Consider the following 22,140-nt stretch of genomic DNA (forward strand, 5'->3'; position numbering starts at 1 on the left):
CACTCTCGCACTTTCGCAGTGCGGCAAAAAATTTCAATTAAAAATAAACTATTAGAGATACAAAAATCTTCTATAGCTTAAATTTGAAAGATAATAACCTAAAGCTTAATCCAAATGAAGGATTTTTAAAAATTCCGTCATTTAATAGGGTAAACAGGGGTAAATGGAAAGATGAAATTTGGGCTAAAATCTAAACGCAAAGTCGTAGAGAATTGATTTTTTTTCCTATAGATAGATGAGACTAATTTAAGAATAACTGCATTTAAGAAAAAATTCCAAAAAAATTTTAAACTAAGCTAAAACGTATTGTTTGAATGTTGTACACGTGTTGGGGCTATGACAAAATGATGATTTTGGGTAAAGGAAATTTTTTTGACAATTCTAAAGATTCCAAGTGAAAGATGAGGGAAAAAAAATTAGGGGTCTGATACGGATTTTTTTTCCAACACTCTGCGTTTCGAAATATGAATTTTTGAAAAACACCTTGTTTTTTAGGGGTATTTTTGATTAATTTTTGATTTTAAGCTTTTTTTTTGAGAGTTCAAAAAATCTCAACCTTATAGGACATGTAGGTTTTGGCCTTATGCATGTGCGAAAACTTGGAAATGTTTAGTGAGTTTTGATTGAATAACGGAAGAAACAAGTTTTTAAAAAACACGTTTTTTGACCATTTTTAACCGATTTTCATCGTTTTTTATTTTTATCTTTTTTTCTTTAATAGATACAGGAATAAAGTAAATGAAATAATGATAGACCATGACCACTACTAAATGTGTACGAAGTTTCAAATATTTTCGTAAACACAATTTTGAGATAACGGTAAAATAAAATTTTAGAATTCAACAGGTTATAACTTTCGACCAAGAGCAGATAGAAATTTTATTAAAAATTTATGAGCATCCTGATACAATTACCTTTTATTTGGTATATCACACATAACGGTAGACTAACTACAAGCTACACAATGTTAAATCAAGAAACTTGCGAAAAACCTCAAAACACCAGTGGAGATCTGTTGATCATGAACAGCCACCAGTGTGGGAAGTAGGTACTCAGTCTGGAAATTCGCCATGGTTGACTGTAAAAAATTCTAACTTCTCTTGTAGGCATCTTAGAAATGAGATTGATACGTCATTTGAAAGGTGAAATAATAAGCTTTCACATGGTAAATTTGTTTATAGATTGTCAAACAAAAAAAATGATTCCATTGCGTGAGAACATAAAAATAGATGCTTTTTTTGCTTTTTTAATGAAATTTGATCGAGTTCAAAATATTCTAGCTCTTTTTGTAGATGTCTGATAGACCTGATCGATATATATATTTTGAGCTAGGACAATAAGCTTTCAGATGGTATACAATTTTGTATAGGTTGTTAGGGAAAAAAATAGAATTAAGATAAAAGAAATAAATAAATTATTTTTATACGTTTTGCGCATTGTAAAAATTTTAAAATAGTTTTATTCTTGAAGAAATACTTAGCATAATTTTTTTGTAAAAAAATTAATGTAATGAGAAAATAAAAAAAGGTATTTTTTTCTTTTTCTTGTAAATTATGATTGTTTGAAATAAGTAAACGCTTCAATTGACTCATTTTAAACAAAAGCACACAACCTGTTGTCTGACGACGTTATCACGTAAAATCATCGTCCGTTAACCGGCTTTGCAGACAACCTCTTTTTTAAAACAATTTTTTATTAAGAAAACGGGAGTGTTGATGTGATTAGAAAGTGTTTCACCAATAAAAAAGGAACACGTAGAAGTGCTCAATAGTTACTAAAAAAGGTAGTTTCTATCAAACTAACCTGTAGATCTGTCATTTTGTGTGCCAAGTTACGTGGTTGCGAGTATAATTTCTTCTAATTCCAAATTGAAACAGTAAATTGTTGCATTTAAAAAAAAATGGAACATCCCGGAAAATATCGAAACAGCTTTTAAAAATAAAAATTTCAAAAAAGGCGAGTTAACTTCACACCTCATTGATCACATTTCATTGGTCAAACCCTGGTTGTAGAAATGCAAGTGTGGAATTGAATTGTTTATTTTTTTATTTTAATATTGGCTTTCCTGTGATGATGCCTGAAGTAACTTAAATATTTCATTGCACATGTGTCTATGTCTTCAATTAACAGCATTTTAATTGGCTCACAAACATCAAAGCTTAGTCTCAGATTTTTAACATTATGCAAAAATGGTGCACGGTTTTGTATCCATTAAAAAATTATCAGGATTGAAATGACTTTATTTTTGCACGCATAACTTCTTCAATTGTACCCTTACAAAATTCGATATTGATGCATCATTTTTACCACCCTCCACTACTTCAAACAACATTAATTCCATGTAACTCCATCTTGTCCGTCAAAAAGCTCAAATAATTCAGTTTTATTTGTTTCGGCCTTGTGATGTTCATTTCTCCGGACAACAGTTCGAATTTCGGGTGCATAATTTAAAATCCCATTCTCCCTTTATACAAAACTCCAAAAGATATATATTTGGGGGGAGAGTAGAGAGAGAGAGTGGAGTTTACGATAAGTGGGCGAGAAAAAATACAAATTGAAAGGAAAACAAAACACTGAAAGTCTCACTTTTCTTTTTTTTTAGACATCCCATGATGATGAGAGGACAAGAAAAAAGGGCTGCAAAAAAAATAGGATGTCTAAAGGGGTATTGTACAGGAAAGAGGGCTGAAGTGACTGCCACCCATCCACACCCCCATCATACATATCCTTCGAATGTTCGTTCATTTGTTCAAATTCGGTTTTACTCTGAGCTCATTCATATGTATGAGCTTGAGGAGCGCTTCCTTATTTTTTTTTCGGTTGGTTTTGAATCGGTGGCTGAGGAGGAGAGGAATGATGATGATAATGCTTGGTTTGGCTGTCGACGAGATGGATGAATGAATGAGGTTTCCATATATAGTATATGTGGCAGTGAAGCTGAAACCACTATATATAGTATACCAGACAACATCAGGCCAAAAGCAAAAGAGGAATGAATTTCGCAAGAAACATATGTTCCATTCCGCTTGTAGAGAAATCGGTATTAGGTGGCAGCCCGAGTACCCTTTAAGTGGTAATCATTTACGCTTTGCAATTGTATTTTCGGGGATGGAAGTTTTCTGACTCCTCTCTTTCTCTATATATACCTTGGGGAGACTGATGGGAGGTTGGTAGTGTTGGGAATTTGGAGTTGGGGTATGTTGTCTGTTTTATTTAATTTTTTTTTTATTTCTTTCATCATTTCTAGGGTGTTTGTTTAGGGTTTGTCATAGTCTAATCAGAGGGTAGGATAGAATTTTTTTTTAAGAAGTGTGACATAACAATAATACAAGGAAAATATTTACTCACTCATTCGAAATAAGAAGGATTTGAATGAAGAATCGGAGGGTAGGAGAAGAACCCTGCTAGGTATCGAACTGAAGTTCTAATTCATTTTTATTGATTTACTCGCTTTCGATATTTTAAATTTTCGAATTTATAAAATACTGAAATTTAAATACAAATGTCCCACTTTTTATTCTGATTCAGTAGCAAGTTCAACGATTATTTCCGAATCTGAACAAAAAACTACAAGTTTGTGGTTTTGTTTATCACTTCCTTTGTCTATTAAACTTCAAGCTTTATTCAATCGTCACACTTTCCCTATAGACTATCACAGAGAAGCTGCCTTGAAATAGCCCACGCTTCTAAGAAATTCGATATCAATAAACTTCACAGTAGGTGGAACTGGAAACAGCAATTCCATTGAAAACGTAGCCAAAAAGATTGTTCTATAAACTTAACAAGAAAACGAAGGCAATTTTCCATAGCAAATGAGGAAAGTGATCACAGCCACTACCACCATTTTGACCATCCAAAGTGCAGTTTAACGACCAAAGTGTCACTTAAATATTAAAATAAAAAAAAAATAATAATAATAGAAAAGTGGGTCATGGGATCATGACGTTGATGATGATGATGACGACGACGAAATACATCGTCGTCACTGTGTCGTTGTGAGAATTAAGAATTCTATCTTGTCGACTTGATGCAGTTACCCCAATGGTGTATAATGTGTCATTCTGATGGCTGTCGAATAAATAATGACAAATGAGTTTCTTTTCCTTAAAAAAGAATTAATATTAACAAAAAAAAAAAAAGAAAATATGTTAAAAATAAATTTGAGAGAGTGGATTTTTGAGTGATTGTGGGGGGTCAATTGGTCGCCCGGTTGTAGAAGATATTATTTGACTATGGGGACACACCATATATTGCATGATATGTTCTGTTAATGATGGTTAAGTAAGAATTTGTATTAATTTATTTAAATCGAGGATTTTTGTTTTTTTGATAGTCATCTTGAATGGGGTGAAGAACGAGTCACAGTCAGTTTTTCACATGAAAGTTTACTTTTTGTTTAAAACTATTTTCAAAGCATAGATAGATATAAATGGGATAGTATAAACGGTTTATATATGATAATGAATCTAAATCGTTTTCAATTGATATAACAAAATGAAGAAAAAAAAACAAACGTTTGACTTAATTCGTATTCAAATTTTTATTATGTTTTGTTGAATGCAGTAAAGTTGTTTACATTTTTATACTTTTTATTGATCTTGAGAGCATAAAATTATTGTTTTAGAAGTAGGTACCTACCTAAAAAGGTATTCACATTTTTAACAAAATTAGCAGACAACTTTTTCCTGCTAATGTTTAGAAGTAGATATAAGCAATGGTTCCTCAAAATAAATGGTTTTAAGCCCTAGTATGATCTTTAATGCGTTTTTATTTTTTTGTAAAAGTTATTCCTATCTAGAGAAACATTTACGTTTGAACTGTAAAATTATTTTATTAACATGAATTTGACTTACCAAGCTGGTAACAATTTTTTTAAATTTAACAGCTATTAAGTTAAATTTGTTTTGATTACTGACAACAACTGCTAAAAGAATCAAAAGAAAAACTAAATTTTTTGGAATATCTTAATAAGATTTTCTAAAAATTCGAATTTGAGTTTCATGAAAAAATTAATGATACATTTTTTTTTCCAAATTTTAGGACGAATATTGTTGTCCTGAATATTGTTGTACCTAATGATCGGTATTAATGTAAGGGACGAAATTGTTCAAATCCGTCAATTTTCAAAAAATAATCGCCCAACATAGCCATATTTTTTGTTTTTTTTTTTTTTATTTATTTACAAGGTTACCACTGTAACGGGTGTGACACACTAACTATAATTGTTTCCACTAAATAAGATATTTAATAACTTTTTTACCTAATGTATTCTATTTTTAATATATAGATATATTTTTAAAATTACATACATATTGTTTACGTGTCTTGTAACGGCACAATCTTTTAAGAATAGGTGTAACGAAAATTGACTCAGTATACTTTGATAACTTTAAGAAGCCATATTGTAAATTTTTGAATGTAAGTTGTATCTTGTAACAATTAACAAATGTAAAGATTTTGGTATATTTTTGAAACGGGTGTAGGAAAACCCTTTTTAAACATACTACATACCTGTCATTTTTATATTAGATACTGGCAAGCTTTCACTCCTTCAAATGGGGTATAAGTACACAAAAGAACGTACAAGTAAGTAATTAATTTGAATGTTTCTTTTGAAAATCAACTTGACATTTTTTACCTTCATGATTTTAGAGAATTATACAATTATAACGACAAACCTTAAACTCAAAACAGTTGACAGTTATTTGACATTTTTAAGTACAAATGATAACAATTTTAAATTATTGTTTTGCATTCAAACGATTTCAATGCAACAACGAAAAAGGTATATTCTGTAAAATCATTATATCTTAATAGTAATTGTTTAAGGTTCGCTAAACGGCTTGATTCATCACACTCGCCCCCACTTGAAAAATCATTTACAGTTTCTTTCAACTTTCACAAAACACCTTTCTTTTTGTTTTTCCATCCAACTGAGTGACATCCACTTGAGTTCACACACCAATTCCAAACCTATAGCCAAGAAACTATTTTGAAATTCATAGAAAATATTTTGAGCTCAAATCAACTTGACTGTGTTGCCAAGGAAACACCGCATTATCCACTTGAAAGGTGGAATTCCTTGGAAATCTCTTTACTCTACTTGCCCGATGTCAGTCAAACAAAGCAAAATGAGAAAAAAAAAATTAATCTGACGGGACTTTGAATGCAAGTCATTGGGCATTTTTTTCAATTTTCGGACCCACGACGATGATGGTGACCGCGCAACGAGAGAAGACCATATCGAGATCTATAGCACAAAAGGCGAAAACTATTCAAATATCTGTCAGATAGACGAACGACCGACGCGACCTAAGAAACCGAAAAGAATAATGGGTCCAATTCTGATACCGCGCTGCCGCAATAATAGTTCCTCTAACACCTTTGAATACCTGACTCGCTGTATGGTCGCAGAGTTTTAGGTATAACAATGCTCAAAACTGACTGACAGCCTTATTTCATTCTTAACCCTTGTCTGTTTCTAAGACTTGCTATGTTTTGGCTCGGCTTCTCAAAGGAGTTACACCAAGAAAAAAATTAAACAAAAAAATTGGAGGAGTTTAAAAACAAAACTTATAAAAAAAAAACATCAAGAGAACGCCTCGACAGAGCCAGTTTTCCACATGGATTGATCCATGGACAGCACTTAATTCTCGCTGACACCATGATTTGGTAATTTTTACATTTTTTTGTTCCCAGTAGTTAAGGTTGCCATGTTGTTGGGTTTTGTGGAGCACTAACACACTCTCAGAAAAAAAAAAAACATTTTTGCGTATCTACTCATACTCACGTGCCCTTTAGCTAATCACATACCAAAAACATCAAAAGATACAGAGACAAAGGCGGAGGTGTTTTCTCTGAATAATCTGGATGGAAGCATTTATCTCTGTCACTTTGAACGGATTAGCAAAGGGAGGAAGGAGTATATAGAGGGCGCTGTGGATGCGTTGTTGGTGCAGCCCATCACAATGGCGTGCAAATTCATTGTGACAGATTAGCATATAATGAGTTATAACCACCTTGAAGGCATTTGGCTTGGCGGTTCTTTAACAAAATAATGCAGTCGATCTTTTTGAAGTTATAAGTTCTAAGGTTTTTTTTATTATTTTTGGTTCAACATATGGACACGAGAAGGATAGAGAATTTTATATAAAGATTCCAGATAAGATCAAAACCGAGCTTAGACAGGAAAGGATGGAGAATAATAAGATGATTGTTGCAAGAAATTTATAAGGTAGACAAAGCATGTGGTAGCCATTAGTTTTGTTTTTGGAAGAATTTCGATCTTTTTTTTTTCGGAAATCGCGATTTGACAATAGCGACCACCAGCAGTGCGAAATATTTATTATTAATGGGCTTTGTTTTTAAATTTAATACTGTAGTCATATTCACACTAAATTATGTTGCAAATTGTCACCTCCACTTGTTGAAAAAAAAGGATATGGCAAGTTCGGTGCATTAAGGTAAAAATTTACAATTTTATTTTTTTCACATTTTCGACAAAAAAAAAATTTTAAAAAAAGTACATTTTAAAAAGTTTCCTTCAAATTCATCGAGTGAGATATCAAAGGAAAGCTCTCTTTAAGCTCTAATTATAACTGAAAACCACAAGTTTCTTCTAGATCTGGTTGCTAAGTTATTTGCTTCCAAACATATTTTTTCTTACTATACATTCGGCAGATTGCTGCGAACCAAAGTTTTTTTCAGATTTTCGCAAAAATTCAATAGGTACCTATTAATTATGAAAATAAGATCACTAACCTAAAATTATGGCTTTCAAGAAGTCACTCAGTGCTCAGGAGCTTTGATACTTTCTAAACTTTTCCTTGTTTGATAGTGGGCAGGTTCAGAAACGTTAGGGACTAAATATTTAGGTAATTTCTCGGTCTCTGATTGGTCAGCTGTCAAAAAAAAAATCGTTCCAATTTAGGTAATTTTATTGGAAAGCTGACTGGAAAGTTAGGCAAGAAAATTTTCCCTAAAAATTTAGGAAAGTTTTTTTTGTCAACATGACAGCAGATTGTATTTAATTAAAGAATTTATTTAGCAAAATTAAATTTATTTGTGTGAAAAACAACTAAAAAGTGCATTACCGGTTATAATTAATTTTATTTATTCATTACAGTTAAGTGAAATTTGGTGTATTACCCATACGAACGGTAAAATTCTTAAATAAATTTCGAAATTTGACAATAGCATCATATCCAAACTAATTTAGTCAATTTACTCAAATTTCCGTTCAGAAAATGACGTTGCCTAAATATCTAGTCCCTAATATTTCCTGAACGTGCCCAGTGTCAGGATGGAAGCACTTATTCACTAACTCCTGAAAATTTGACAATTTTTGCTCCAGCTACAGAAATAATTTGTTTTTCTTTCTCGAAAACTCTTTGTTGAGCACAAAAAATGCAAGTCGACAGTTAAGTTTATCAAAACCGGAGTCTTTAAAGTATTGAAGCACATGTGCCAACTGAGGGTTATAAAAACCTGTAGGGAATCCGCAATAAAACAGCCAAATTAGAGCTTATGTGTTTTAGGAGACCGAAATAAGCAGCCCCTAGCACTCCTTTAACAGCAACTTGCAGTATCTTGTTATTGAGGTTTCTATATAAGTAGCAAAAACAATATCAGCCAAAAATATTGTAAAGTACATTTCGGTAGCTTTCAATGAGATTTTAAAGTTCAACCCACTATCAATGACTATCCTTAAAAATACCAACATAGTAGTTGTGTCTAATACTGAACAGTTATTCAGGCAAATCATCAGTTGCAATTTTCCAAATCGGGTAACTATTTCAGAGATATTTAAAAACTATAATAATTCAAAAGAAAAGCTTTTGAAGACATGGATTTGCATTAGAGCTAGAATGGAATAAAATGTTTAAATAAGTTGAGAGATTACGCAGGCGCGGCGCCGACATTCAGAGATATGTGTCTGAATGCTATGAAAATTCTGGAGAGAATTCAAACGCACAACGTAAAAGCTAGTGCTCTCAACGAAAAGGAAAATGTTTACAACATTTCCTATTTACCCGATTTTTGACAATAATCCTATATTTTTGCTCCATTTCAAAAACCACCGTTTCTAACCTTCAAAATTCTGCGGATTTAATTGATTTTTAATTCAAATGTCGAAGGAAACATTTTTTGCTAAATTAGTAAGCGTCCCATTTAAATGTTCAATTTATTGGAACTATCGGGTCCTGCTTCCCCAAAAACACCTTTAATCTAAATATTTGTATTGTCTCTTTAAATTCTTGATTGTTAAACGATACATTTTTGACAGTTTATATCGTTTTGAGTTTTGCTCAAGCTTCGATTTTAATAGGTGCCATTCGTACATTTGTTGACCAGCTTCAACTTTATCCACTTAGTCTAAAATTTTCGCTTCTAAACTGCTTCCATGAGCAATGCAAAGAGTCAATAAGTTAACTCCTTATAGCATTTCAACACCTCAACTTTCATTCATTCTACATTATAAAAATTCACAACCCGTTATGTATCAAAATTTTGAAGCATAAAATATTCTCAGATGAAATAGGGTTGAAATATGCATTTCTCCAACCATACCCTTATATTTTCAAAATTAATTCAAGCTGTCAAGAGAGTTTCACATAATGTTTTTTTTTTTTATTCACCTCTAAACGAATACCTACTCTTTTGAAATAAACCAACAACCCTGAAATCTCGCACCTTTCAAAGCTCTTCAAAGCGAAAGCTAATTTGAATATTTTATTAGATAACGTTGCGTCCAAAAGTCAAAAACCCTTTACAACAACAAGTAATTGAGTTCCATCAAAAGTGCATTTTTATCAAAAAAAAAGAACTCTCTTCCACTTTCTTCTGTCAGAGTGTGTTGTTTTTTTTGTTCGCCAAGTTTTCACTTCGTTGAATCTTTTGTTGTTGTCGAAAGTGGCGTTATGAGTGCCGCTTCAATGTTTTTGGCAGTTTTCCACAATGCCAGCGCGCCACCATCGTCTGATACCACCGCTGTTATATTTTTCAATTCATAGGTATATGAAAACCCCTTTTGTACCTACAATTGATTTAAGTTTTATACTCTGGAAGGGAATATATACCTAGATTGGTATATAGGTGAAGAAGTATGAAGGAAGGTGGTTTCACTATAACCATCACTACACAACCTCCCTCGCGCCAAATTCAGTTGCACGTCATTTCCTCTTTCAGAGAAAAACAACGAACGAACGAACGAGCGAACGAACGTTAGCTCGCGCCAGCTCACTGAAGCTCGCATTAATGTCTGACAGCGTTTTCATTTTCGAATGAGTGAGTCTTTCATATCTGGGCCGAGTAGGGTACCTCTTCTGTGTGTTGTGTTGTTTTATGAGTGTCTATAGGTGCCTACTACTACCACCGCTGCCGTCACCGCCAACAACCAACGCCGCATGGAAAAGCTAAAAAATAAAAAAAAAATAAAAAAAATTGAAAAACTCAACGTTTTCCCGCCAAAATGCATCGATTTCATTGTGCGCTGAAAGATAACCGCAAATAGCTATCAATGGGAGACGTTAAGAGGATGTGATTGCTTTTGCTTCAACTTCATACAATCCGTTTAAACGAACCTCGTCGAATGAAAAGTCAAACGTGAAGCTTTGTATAGCAAACGTGAAATAGGTGTACGTAACGAATAAAATCAGGGCCGGACTAGTTAAAGCCTTTCAAATGGAATTTCTACGCAAGTGGGACATAAGTCCACATCTTATAAACAGTGTTACCAGTGAGACATAAGTCAATAGTTTTTGCAGAAGTAAGTTGCGATATTTTAGGTTGAGGAAACTGTGTCAATAGGCGCCTGGCTGCTTTTGATAAAAATGACGAAATCGTACGAAATCGTATTTCGATGTTTGTACCTACTTTTCACAAAAGCCTTTGTTCTTTACGTAAGCCCCTAAAGCCGAAGCTATTAACTCTTTTTGGATATTGTTGAAGAATTTCTCAGGCCCTAATTTTTAACTTCAGGCCTTAACTATGTTTGGTCACAAAAACTAAATACGTCCCTGTAAGAACATTCACTATCACACACAACATGCGGTAAGTTCCGAAAGGAAAATTTCATAGAAACTACGCACCAATGAAAAATGATTGGAAGGGGCCTTGTGTGTTGTAGGGGATAGTTTGTAGTTGGAGTTAGGAATATTGTGTATGGCAAAAATCCTGCGAATCAATATTCAAACTAGGAACTTACGTCTCTTGTCGTCATCGCGTCGTCGTATGGTTGGCGTCGGTCGTTGGTCGGCTCTTTGGTTCAGATTTATAAAAGAAGGTATGTCTATTTGGTTATGGAGCATGGCTAGGCTATATATGTACGTATGTATGTTTTTTTTTTTTGCAAACTGAACTGAAACATGATGTTAAGTGACAGGCAGCGGATGGTTTTCCAATTGTGCATTTTGGTTTAAGTAAAAGGGTTATTTTCTTGCTTTTTCAGTTTAGTTTTGTAGAAAACAAAAAATGGAAAAAAATAAAACTTGCGGACAGTGCCGGATTAGCCTCAAGGCAAACTAGGCAGCTGCCTAGGGGCCCCACTTCAGCTAGGGGCCCCTCGCCCTGACTACGAAACAAAAAAAATTTCAATAAAAAACAGCGTTACATTTGTATTTTTTCGGTATTTTTGATTAGGGAAAAATGGAAAATCAACCCAGAAAATGGGAAAACAGTCAGCTCAAAATATACCACGTTTAAATACCAAACGTTCTTTTTACAACATTTAAAATCAAAATTCATCATATTTATACAACAAATTAAAAAAAAACTACTTCTTCCCATGTGCTTCACCATTAATATTTAAACTGTAAATCTCTTCTTAAAAAAAAACATTATTATTACCTACTGGTCTATTCGAATATTATTCCAACGACATCGAACCAGAGTTTAGCTAGAGATGGTGCCATTCAAGCTCTTCATGTTGCAATCAGTGAATATGTCAGAAAAATCTGAGATTGTGCATGCAGAAAAGTTACTCAAAATAATATTAGATAAAATTGTCCAATAAACGTTCCCAACTTGTATTGTAGCTTAAGAATCTACAGAAATTTGATGATTTCTAACGTCTGCTTCTACACGAAGATTTTGGAAAAGAAATTGGTATCGTTTATATTGAATAGCTCTATTGTTGTTAATTTTAACAAAAATTGACAAAGGTAAGATTTATTAACAGTAAAATTATCTAAAAAATAATATAAAAACCAATTCCGTGAGTTAATTAAATAAAATTTTATAGTTGGTCAAAGTGCGGGTTTGTCTCGCAAGGTAGGAGCAAAATGGAATTTTTTCATATATCTGACGAAGTTTGTTGGGGTAGTATGAAAATTATAAAATTTTATTTAATCAACTCACGTACCTAATTGGTTTGTATATCATTTTTTAGGATAATTTTATTTTTAATAAATCTTAAATTTGTCATTTTTTGTTAATTTGAACAACAATGGAGCTATTCAATAAAAACGATACCAATCTCTTTTCCAAGATGGCGGCTGCTCCCGACCTCCTGTCAGCCAAACAAATTAATTTTTATGATAAGGACAACCAGCAAAACACATTCCATGAAAAAAAATTTTGAGAAATGTGATTTCATGCCCATATTTTGAGTAATTTTCCTTGGCTATAATAATAAAATCAAAATTGAAACTTTTTCATATGATTTCTCTTTCCAGTTTTATAATGAAACCGTAATGCCGACTTATAACGAGTCGATTTTCGCCGTGCGGCGAAGCTTTTCGGCGTCAGTCGAGTCGAGTGAACGTTAGGGCTGCCAGACATCCCGATTTCAAGGGGACAGTCCCAACATTTGGACCCTGTCCCGATATCTGTCCCGATTTACAAACTGTCCCGATTTTGTCCCGACATTCCGATTTCCTTCAAAAACTTTGGGAAAAAAAAATAAAAATTTTAAGCAAAAAAGTTTTTAGCTTCAATTTATTAACTCTCAAATAAAAAAAACTGGCAAATCACATAGAATTTTTAAAACTTCTTTTTTTAAAAGGCGACGCGTCGTTAAATTTTATGGAAATTTGAGATTGTTGCCTACATTTATTAAAAGATACATCAATTGACATTTTTTTTGATGATTTTTTATGGATAAGGCCCAATGTATTGACTATCCATTAAGTTTAAAGACACCATTAAAAAATAAAAATTTTTCAAATCGCATACGAATATTAAAACTTTCCATTTTATATGGTGACTTTGAATTAAATGGAGAGTGAATAAATTGAGACTAAGTTTAGTTTTCAAAAAATGAAATTTTGAACAATTCATATTTTTGCGTGAAATCCACAAAAATGTAGGAAATAAGTCAAGGAAAATATTGCAATCACACACGTGATTCTTTTTATCTGTTTTTAATAATTTTCGATTTCAAGTAATTTTTTGGTGTCCCCATTTGTCCCGACTTTTAAGACCTATTGTCCCGACATCAATTAAATTTTATCTGGCAGCCCTAGTGAACGTAAGCCGTACGCGACTAAAGTGACAATCCCCATACTTTAAACGTGAGACATATCATGTGGCTAAAATCGACTCGTGAAAAGTCGGCATAGGTATACCTACTTATACCTTTTGAATCTAAGACATTTTCTTATAACTTATCGTTAATTAAAATTATCTGTGAACCATCAAGTTGCTAAAATTTTTTTGTTGAGATATCACTGCAATATTTATAATAGTTATTTCAAAACTTTTAGTTTACATTTATAAAATGACATGATAGGACACCAGATTATATCCGATTAGTCTCTAGTAAGTTACCTGCACAAATTTCTAACCTAACTTAAAAATAGCTTATGATATTGAAAAAGCATCGGAAAAGGGCCCAAGAATTATTTTGCCTAGGGGCCCATGACATGGTTAATCCGGCTCTGCTTGCGGAGACTGAGATTGAAGTTTAGATCTAGGGACTTTTTGAAATTGAGTTTATGTTTGCTTTTTTTTGTTTTTCTTTATATGAAGGAGCAATTGTTATTTGTGAGTCATTTGAATTGAAACTATTGAGAGTGCAATGGCCAACAAAAAGGTATAGGTAGTGAAAGGGAAGGTTTTTTTTCTATGATGGAGATTATTGAATTGGAAATGAAGTTTGTGGTTTTGTATTATTTATAAAAATGAGAGATTATTGATTTATTTATAGCCATTTTTTTTAAAGCATAGCATTTATCTAAAAACTATATTAAATATCTAAAAACTATATAGGAAATGCTCGAGGAATATTTAAAAGATTTAAGGATTTGTTTAACATTCATGGATATATACAATAGATACATAGTCCCCTTTATGTGTGTGAAACATAATTATACTTTGTATACAGATTCAAACCTGTTAAATTACTAATAAAAATATTCAACAAAAAAGGTTGCGTATAGGCCATAGTGTACTTCTTCTTTAAAGTAAAATTTCTGTAGTTATTTTTTGAAATTTAAATTGCAACAATTAAATATAGATTCAGTGACATTAAAAAAGCTTGAAATTCAAGAAAAATAGTTTTCTTTTCAAAAAATACTCTGTCTTTTTCTCTGAGTTTATTCTTTAACCTTGATTTAACTTGATTATTTTTTGTTTTGCATGCCTTAGATCTTTGGGAGCTCTTGTAAATTACTTTTAATCTATCAATTTATGTGCTTTTTGCCTTTTTTTGTTAAATGCTTGGGTTATTTCGATTGGAGTATAAATATTTTTACCTTACACTTTGTATTTAATGCTAGGAATATATCCCATATGGTCTAGTGGCTAGGATATCTGGCTTTCACCCAGAAGGCCCGGGTTCGATTCCCGGTATGGGAAAATATTTTATTTCAAATTGTATCATATAGGGTGTCACTTAGTAAAAGATAAGGAAACTTCGTTAATTTATTTTATAAAATAATATCCCTTGTAACTACGTTTAAAAAATGGTGACTTCTATTTTAGTTCCTCAGATGTTAATTTTTAAAGCTTTTCATTTTTTCTTGCCTATGATAGTTTTTAAATAAATGATATCTTCTTAGTTGGCTATAGGTCTTGTTTTGGTTTTAACTTTTCTTTTCACTCAAATAAACACCGTTTTAACCATGATATTCTTTTAGACACTTTAAATTATTGTTTCCAATATCAAAAGTAACATAATTGCTGAATTTCAATAGAAGACCACTATTATTACTTAGTTTTTCCAATATTCCCATATTTTCTCTTAACTTAAAAAAAAAAGTCACCCTCTCACGTGAACAAAATTTATAGACTTATTTTATTCGTAATTTCCATGGGAAAGACAATTGATACCATTAATTTACTTATCACGGATTTTCCTTATTTCCCAAAAAAACACCCTTCTACCTAAAACATTTTTATTGACTGCTTAGCCTTAGATTTTTGGTTTCTGTTATAAATGAAACGTTTGTTCGAATTTCCATTCGAGTAACATTTTTTTCCCAGTTTTTTTTCCGAATTTCATCATTACTTTGAAAAAAAAACACCCTTTTGCTCAACATAATTTTGTAGAGGCTGTAGATTTTAAGTTCTTATAATAAACAAATTTTGCTCACCAAGTTTAAGAAATTAACAAATTTTTTGTTAGCTCTTATGATACCTTTCTCACACATAACTGAACTCCTCAAAAAACACCCTTTCACCAAAAATTATTTTGAGAACTTAATGGATCCTTTGTCCCTGCTTTATCGTGTATCAAGTTTTTTTCACATGGGTTTCGGTTATATTTTACCTGTTGAAATCAAAAAACAAGAACTTTGTTTTAATCGGCAAAAACTTCTCTTAGAGCAATCGTATTGACTTTCTTTTTATGATGTCTTTTGGTTCAGCATAAAAAAAACTTAAAAAACATGTTTCGTATTTTTGTGTATAGACGTATTTGATCCCAAAATCAAACTTTTTGCCAAGTTTCATGAAGGTAACAATTTTTTTTAATGTCTATGTTCCCTGTAGAGGTTTAAAATCTCCAAATTCAAAATTTAAGGGCCAAATTTCGATAAATCGAAAATCATAAATTTTTAGGAGCGAGTATAATATTGTGTTAGGCTTTTGGCGGTATATACATACAACTGAAATTATTATCATTTATAAACAACTTATTATTTTTTTCAGTTTTTATTTTTTCTCAGCAGTGCTATAAATAATTTTAAGGAAAATTTTATTAAATTTGGTTGTTTTCCTCTTTATCTATATAACAATCTAAAAATACCTTAAAAATATAGAAACGTCAATCAAAATATCCAACATGTCAGCATCTTAAGTTTCCAGCTAATTTTTTATATCCCATATGGTCTAGTGGCTAGGATATCTGGCTTTCACCCAGAAGGCCCGGGTTCGATTCCCGGTATGGGAAATATTTTTTTTATTTAATATCTTACCTTCTAATAATATCTTTTGTATACCTAATTGATATTTTTTCAAATTACCAAAATTGCACCTTTAATTGTCTTGAAAATTCGTATGCAATATTTTTATCAACTTTATTTACCCTTCAATAATGCTCCCAAAGACATTCTAGATAGACAAAAAAAAACTTCTTATTTTCCTTCTTAAAAACCTGTTGAACTCGTTATACCTTCAATTTAAGTTGGCAATAAATTATAACTTCTATATAGCGCGACACCAAATCGCCAAAGTTTTCCACTAGGATATTATTTTTAACACTAACTTTGCACCTTGGTATATATGGAGTGTTTTGTCGAATGAAAAATTGCCACCACATCGGTATCATCAGCATCATTTGTATGCGTTCATATAAGCCTGCTTGCTATACCATCCCCTTAAGTATAAAAAAAAAAACCAACACTGAGTAGATTGAAAATTCCACACTTTTGAAGCTGGAAAACTGGGAAAACTTTCTTTTTATGTGTATTTTCCTGCTGCTCCTGCTGCTGGTGTGTTCCTGTGTGATTCTTGAAGCAGAAAAGCAACCATCATCAGTCATTTAGAGAAGTGGGAGGCAGACTTTCTCTCTGCTGGCATTTCTTCCTTCTTCTTCTATTGCTACAGTTCGTACAGGTAGCAGCCAGGAACAACAGCTTCAACTGCACATAATAAGAAGTTGCTTCTTGCATCCGCCCAACAAATTGGCAAATATTTGCGGACGTAAAAGTGTTTGCTACTATTGATGCCTCTGCATGGGCTTAGGATTCATTCATTCACCCTTCTTCCAAGGTTGCATTTTCTTAAAGGACGATACGGCGAGTACTCCTGACGACGTCTCTGTTGTTTTGTGTGCTTCTTGGCTAGATTCGTGGGTTTGTGTGTGTGAACCAGGCAAACATCCAGTGGCAGTGGGTGTATATAAGGCCAAAGCTCATCAGTGTCTCATTTTATGTGTCCCCCATAGACGAGAGAGAGGCAACAACCATCAGAGAAAAATGTTTGTACATTATCCTTCTTCGGATGCTGGTTTCTGCATACTTCTGATGGCCCCCACACGTGATGTGGTCGGGGGGTTCAGTGAACTTTGATTGAAATATTAATTTTTAATGGAGAGGTGTTGATATTGCGAGTTGTGCTTCCATTATCCTGGGAATATACACGAATACAACATTAATTCGGCTTCTTGTTTGGCTTAAGTATAGTATACCTCGTAGCAGCAGCGCACACACACAAACAAAGCCAAAAAGGAAAATTAATACTTCTTGGATATAGAGAAACCATTGCTTCTTCACTTAGCACTGGCTTGTTTATATGTAATTTATCGAAAGGATATCAACGATGGATTTTATGACGCGGCGTTGAAAATTCGAGTGATTAATCATCATCCATGATGCTGCCTGCGATGGTGGAAGAGTGTTGAATATATGGAGTTGCTTCCTTGGAAAATTTTGATTTTGCAAGAGTATACCATTCGCGGATATAATGCGGGTGGAGGCGCGGGATATGAGATGAGCTTTCTTGTGGGTTGTTTGGTTATCCTCAGCTAATGGAGTATTTCGGTTCGAGTCGGACGAGTGAGTAAGGGATTTAAAAAATATGTTCGTTCGTTCATATCATAATGACACTTGGGACTTTGGTATGGTGCGTCTGGTTTGTATGTAAAACTTTGTACTGATAAATTGAAAGAAACCAATTCTTATGAAAATATAAGACTATTTTTGTGTATTTATGATTTTTATATAAGGTTTTTCTAGAAGGACGGCTAGATTTCGTCCAAAACTCAAAACAATTAAATCTGCACGCACGTAAAAAATTCCATGTTTTGATAAAATCAACTTGCTTATTTTTTGAGTCATAACACTGGCATATATTTAAAATATTTTGACTGTTATGAATCAGAATTAAATAAAAAAAAATATATATATGTTTAACGTCACTCGCTTTTTGTGCAATATAGAAACGGCTTTTGAGTTGTTTTTTCTTCAAAGTAACACTATCACAATTATTTACCAAAGTAACACTATCACAATACTATCGCTAAAATTCAGATCCATCTCTATTAGCAAGCAAAATACAAATTTGCATCGCTTAAACAAAAGAGCTGACCAGCGAACTTAATTCTTTTTTTGTTACATTTTTAAGTTCTATTTATCCTTACTTTTAAAAAAAAATAATTCATTGTATTAAAAATATCCATTTTAAGAAGATTACGCAGTAAAACTAACCAACGTTAGCAAATTGATAAATAGCTGTATTCGTGGCTTTAAAATATTGAACAGGCTCAGAAGTTGTAAAGTACCTACTTGCTGATTGTAAATTTTGCATTATTTACTTCCGCATACCTGCCTTATGTACTTAATTATTAGAAAATAATAAATTCCTCACGAGCAAATTGGGGAAAAGCAGTAGGGTGTTTGAAAAAGTGGGATGGGAGTCAAAAATCATGGGTTTTTACGATTTCTATCAAAAGTAGACCTCCTATCGACACAACTTAATACAAATACAAATAAAAAGAACTATTACAACTTTTACAAAAATATTGTTTCTTTTAGCTCTTAACAATTTTTATTTATTTATTTTTTTCAGCAAAATATTAATTTTTGGAAATTAGCCTTGTTTTTAATCAAAAAATTATAGAAATTTTTTTTGATTTTCCAAAACTTTGGGATGCCATGATTAAGATTAAAACGTTTTATTTAATACTATGTAGAAAAACTAAACTTTTTTTTTCAAAAAATATTGGAAAAACATTGAAAAAAAGAGGTTTGTGTATTTTCATACTTGCAGGTAGCTGCTTGTGTAATCAATTTATATTGAGGAATTTGAATGAACAACAACAACTTGTGTGTGTTACCACCAAGTTCATATGCTGGAGTTATAGCTATTTCACGGGGACCAACCCGATCATCAGACTCCTTTCAGTGGTGCTAAGTCGCTTATGTTCAATTGATTTTGAAAATTGCCCGAGCTGGGCTTGAACTTGAAAAAAAAGTTTTTGAGGTATTTAAATTTTGAACTTCCTGAAAACACTTTTTTTGTGATGCTTTCTGTAAGGAAAGATATCAATTTCAGAAACATGACCATTTTTAACAAGACTTTGTTGTTTTATTAACTATTGATTTAGATAGGAAGACCCACCACAAAGCTTGGTGATAACGAACGATTTTAGCTATGTGATTCCATGCAATTCACTGGACATCTTTAATGCTGATTCATTTAACGACACTTTGTGCAGGAAGAAAAATTCAGTTGTCTCAACAATAAACGGTATTTTTTAAGATACCTATACTTAACTTTCCAAAAAGATTTCGTGACTTCATCGACAGTTCTTCAAAAACTTCAATATCTTCTATGCTATCATTGGAATCCATAACACAATCAACAGAAAATTCTTTTTTAAAACTTTTTGGTAATCTCTCCTTGGCTCAATAGTTTTTCTTGTTTGAAGTTTCCCAGTTTAAGGTAAATGTCCTCAATTATTCAAATTATGTTCCTAAACTAGTCCAACATTAATAAAAGAACATAAACAAGAATTAATACAAAGTCAAATTTTAATTTTAAATCAACCCAATCCTTGATCAAGCGCCGCCTTGAAATTTGCATGACTAATTCTTATCATGGGTGCATATAATATTTTGAAATCAAATCAAACCCATTTTCCAAATTGTTTATCGGATCTTAAGACCCCAAAGATTTTGGATTTGTAGAAATATCTCCCAAGCAGACCTTTCTCTTTCCTCTTTCATCTATATAAAACAATTCGTTCCACTTTGCTTGATGAGAAATTTCACCTTCGTCCTTCCATCACTTCCATCCAGGTAAGGTCTATCGGATGTGCAATGGATTGACTTGGACCCTCTCACACTATTTTTTATCGACTACTTAATTAATTCTTCAACTAATTACCTCCAAATCGGCTACAGAGTACCTTTATTGCTGCATTACCTAAATATAAAAATTAAAATAAAACACCAAATTCGAATTAGGCAAGAAGTCCAGATTAGTTGGTATTTTTTTTTTCGAGGGTCAAAATGTTTACAGCAATCATTTTGGATTCCCAACATCTCATCACGTGCACTCTGCACACAGCATCCAGGCACTCACATCAATTTGATTTGATTCAAGAATCAGATCATCAGTCCCAGGTTGCCAGTAGCGTTTTTGACCTTTTAGCCTGGATCGCGCTGCCGGTGGCGGTCTGGATCAAAGGTGCGGCTGTTTTCATGTGATCTTGGTTCGATTTTAATTGTCATGCCACCTGATGATACTCCAATATTATACGGATGCAGATATATTCGATCTTGTTGTTGTTGTTGTTCTGAGAAGACAAAGGAAATCTTCAACGACATTGGGTCTAAATGTTGAAAGAGAAGTCGAGCAATTTGGTTGAACGACGACGGACGATGACGATGGGACGGAATAAAAATCGAACCAGATTTGTATCGATTGCGCAATGATAAGGTTCGAGTCTTAAGAAATATTCTCAACGAAAAAAACAAGAAGAAGGTGTATATTTGTGAAGGCGGTAATTGCCTCAAATGCAGTTTGGTCCAGATCCAGACTGCCGTCAGGAGGGAAGCAGCACACACAAACACAGTAGGTAGCTAACTCTACAGGCAGTCGCCTCTTTGCTTCACTATATATAAATGCTGCCGACTTCTGCTCTCCATTGGGAACCCGTTCCAGGAGTTCAATCTCTTTTATTTCTTTTCCGTCGATTTTGTATCGTTATTTTTTGGTTTGGTGTTTGCAGATAAAAGGGATTGATTACGAAAAGATTCGTAGCTTCTTTTATATTTAAGCGGTGAAGGTTGATTTTCTTTTCTTTTTTATTTTTATTTATTTTGTTTGTATCTTATTTTGGTATTCTTTGTCCATTACCTTGGAGATTTTTGTGGTCTCTTACAAAAAAGAAATAATAAAAAAAAAAGTTAAAATAAAAATGAATTGAATTGGGGAACATAATATGAGGGTATCTCTCATGAAGAATTTAATTAGGAATGGAATTTCGTTTCTTATTTTGTTATTTTTTTTTTTTTTTTCAAATTTATTTCCGATTTTTATTGGTGGCGGCGGTGAAGATGATTGGAAAAGCTATATCATCGTATTCAGACAATTTTTTTTTTTAACTTTTTTTATTTTTATTATTTCTTTAACACAAAATCGTCGTAGTCATATATTGAAACAAGCTTGTGAAATATTTTAGCGTTGGTAAATTATAACTGAAACCGTTTGAAAAAGACAGATATTTATGGCGCCAAAGATTTTATTGCAATAAAATTTATATGGTTTGTAACTGAACTTATAAGAATACCTTTGCCCAAAAATTTTTTTTCTGTTTAGCTAACACATCTTTGGTTTTTAGGAAGCCGACAATAGAAAAAATAAAAAAAATTATTGAATTTCTTAATAAGTTACCGTTGACCAAAAATGTGGTTGTAGTTGTAGTCTTTGAAGTATGTGACCACGTTGGAGGGTCCTGTTTTTGAGTAGCATGTAGCAATTTTAAATTTGTACACACTGCTACCCAATGTAGTTGAAATTGAGTTTAAAATAAAAAGAAGTAACAAAAAATACAAAAAAGTAAGTTCGCTGGTCAGCTCTTTTGTTTCAATTAGCTTTGTAAAACGCGGTTGCTTTTCATGAAGTATGAAGTTAAAAAAGGTTAAATTCAATAGCGATTTTATTAGGCATTAGACAAGTATTCACCTCATGTAATTTTGAGACTAATTGAAAAGAAATAAACAAAAACCCGAGGCCTTTTTTACGATTTTCGGA

General features: G+C 32.5%; 2 non-coding genes across 2 annotated transcripts; both read left to right on the forward strand.

Annotated features, from left to right (window-relative positions):
* The first annotated feature begins 14,724 nt into the window (after nt 1-14,724).
* On the forward strand, nt 14,725-14,796 carry Trnae-uuc (transfer RNA glutamic acid (anticodon UUC)). Its single transcript has one exon. It is a non-coding gene; the product is annotated as a tRNA-Glu (tRNA).
* A 1,462-nt stretch (nt 14,797-16,258) lies between these two features.
* On the forward strand, nt 16,259-16,330 carry Trnae-uuc (transfer RNA glutamic acid (anticodon UUC)). Its single transcript has one exon. It is a non-coding gene; the product is annotated as a tRNA-Glu (tRNA).
* Nucleotides 16,331-22,140: the final 5,810 nt, after the last annotated feature.

This window comes from Episyrphus balteatus, chromosome 4 (genome assembly GCF_945859705.1).
Source record: "Episyrphus balteatus chromosome 4, idEpiBalt1.1, whole genome shotgun sequence".
Lineage (NCBI taxonomy): Eukaryota > Metazoa > Arthropoda > Insecta > Diptera > Syrphidae > Episyrphus > Episyrphus balteatus.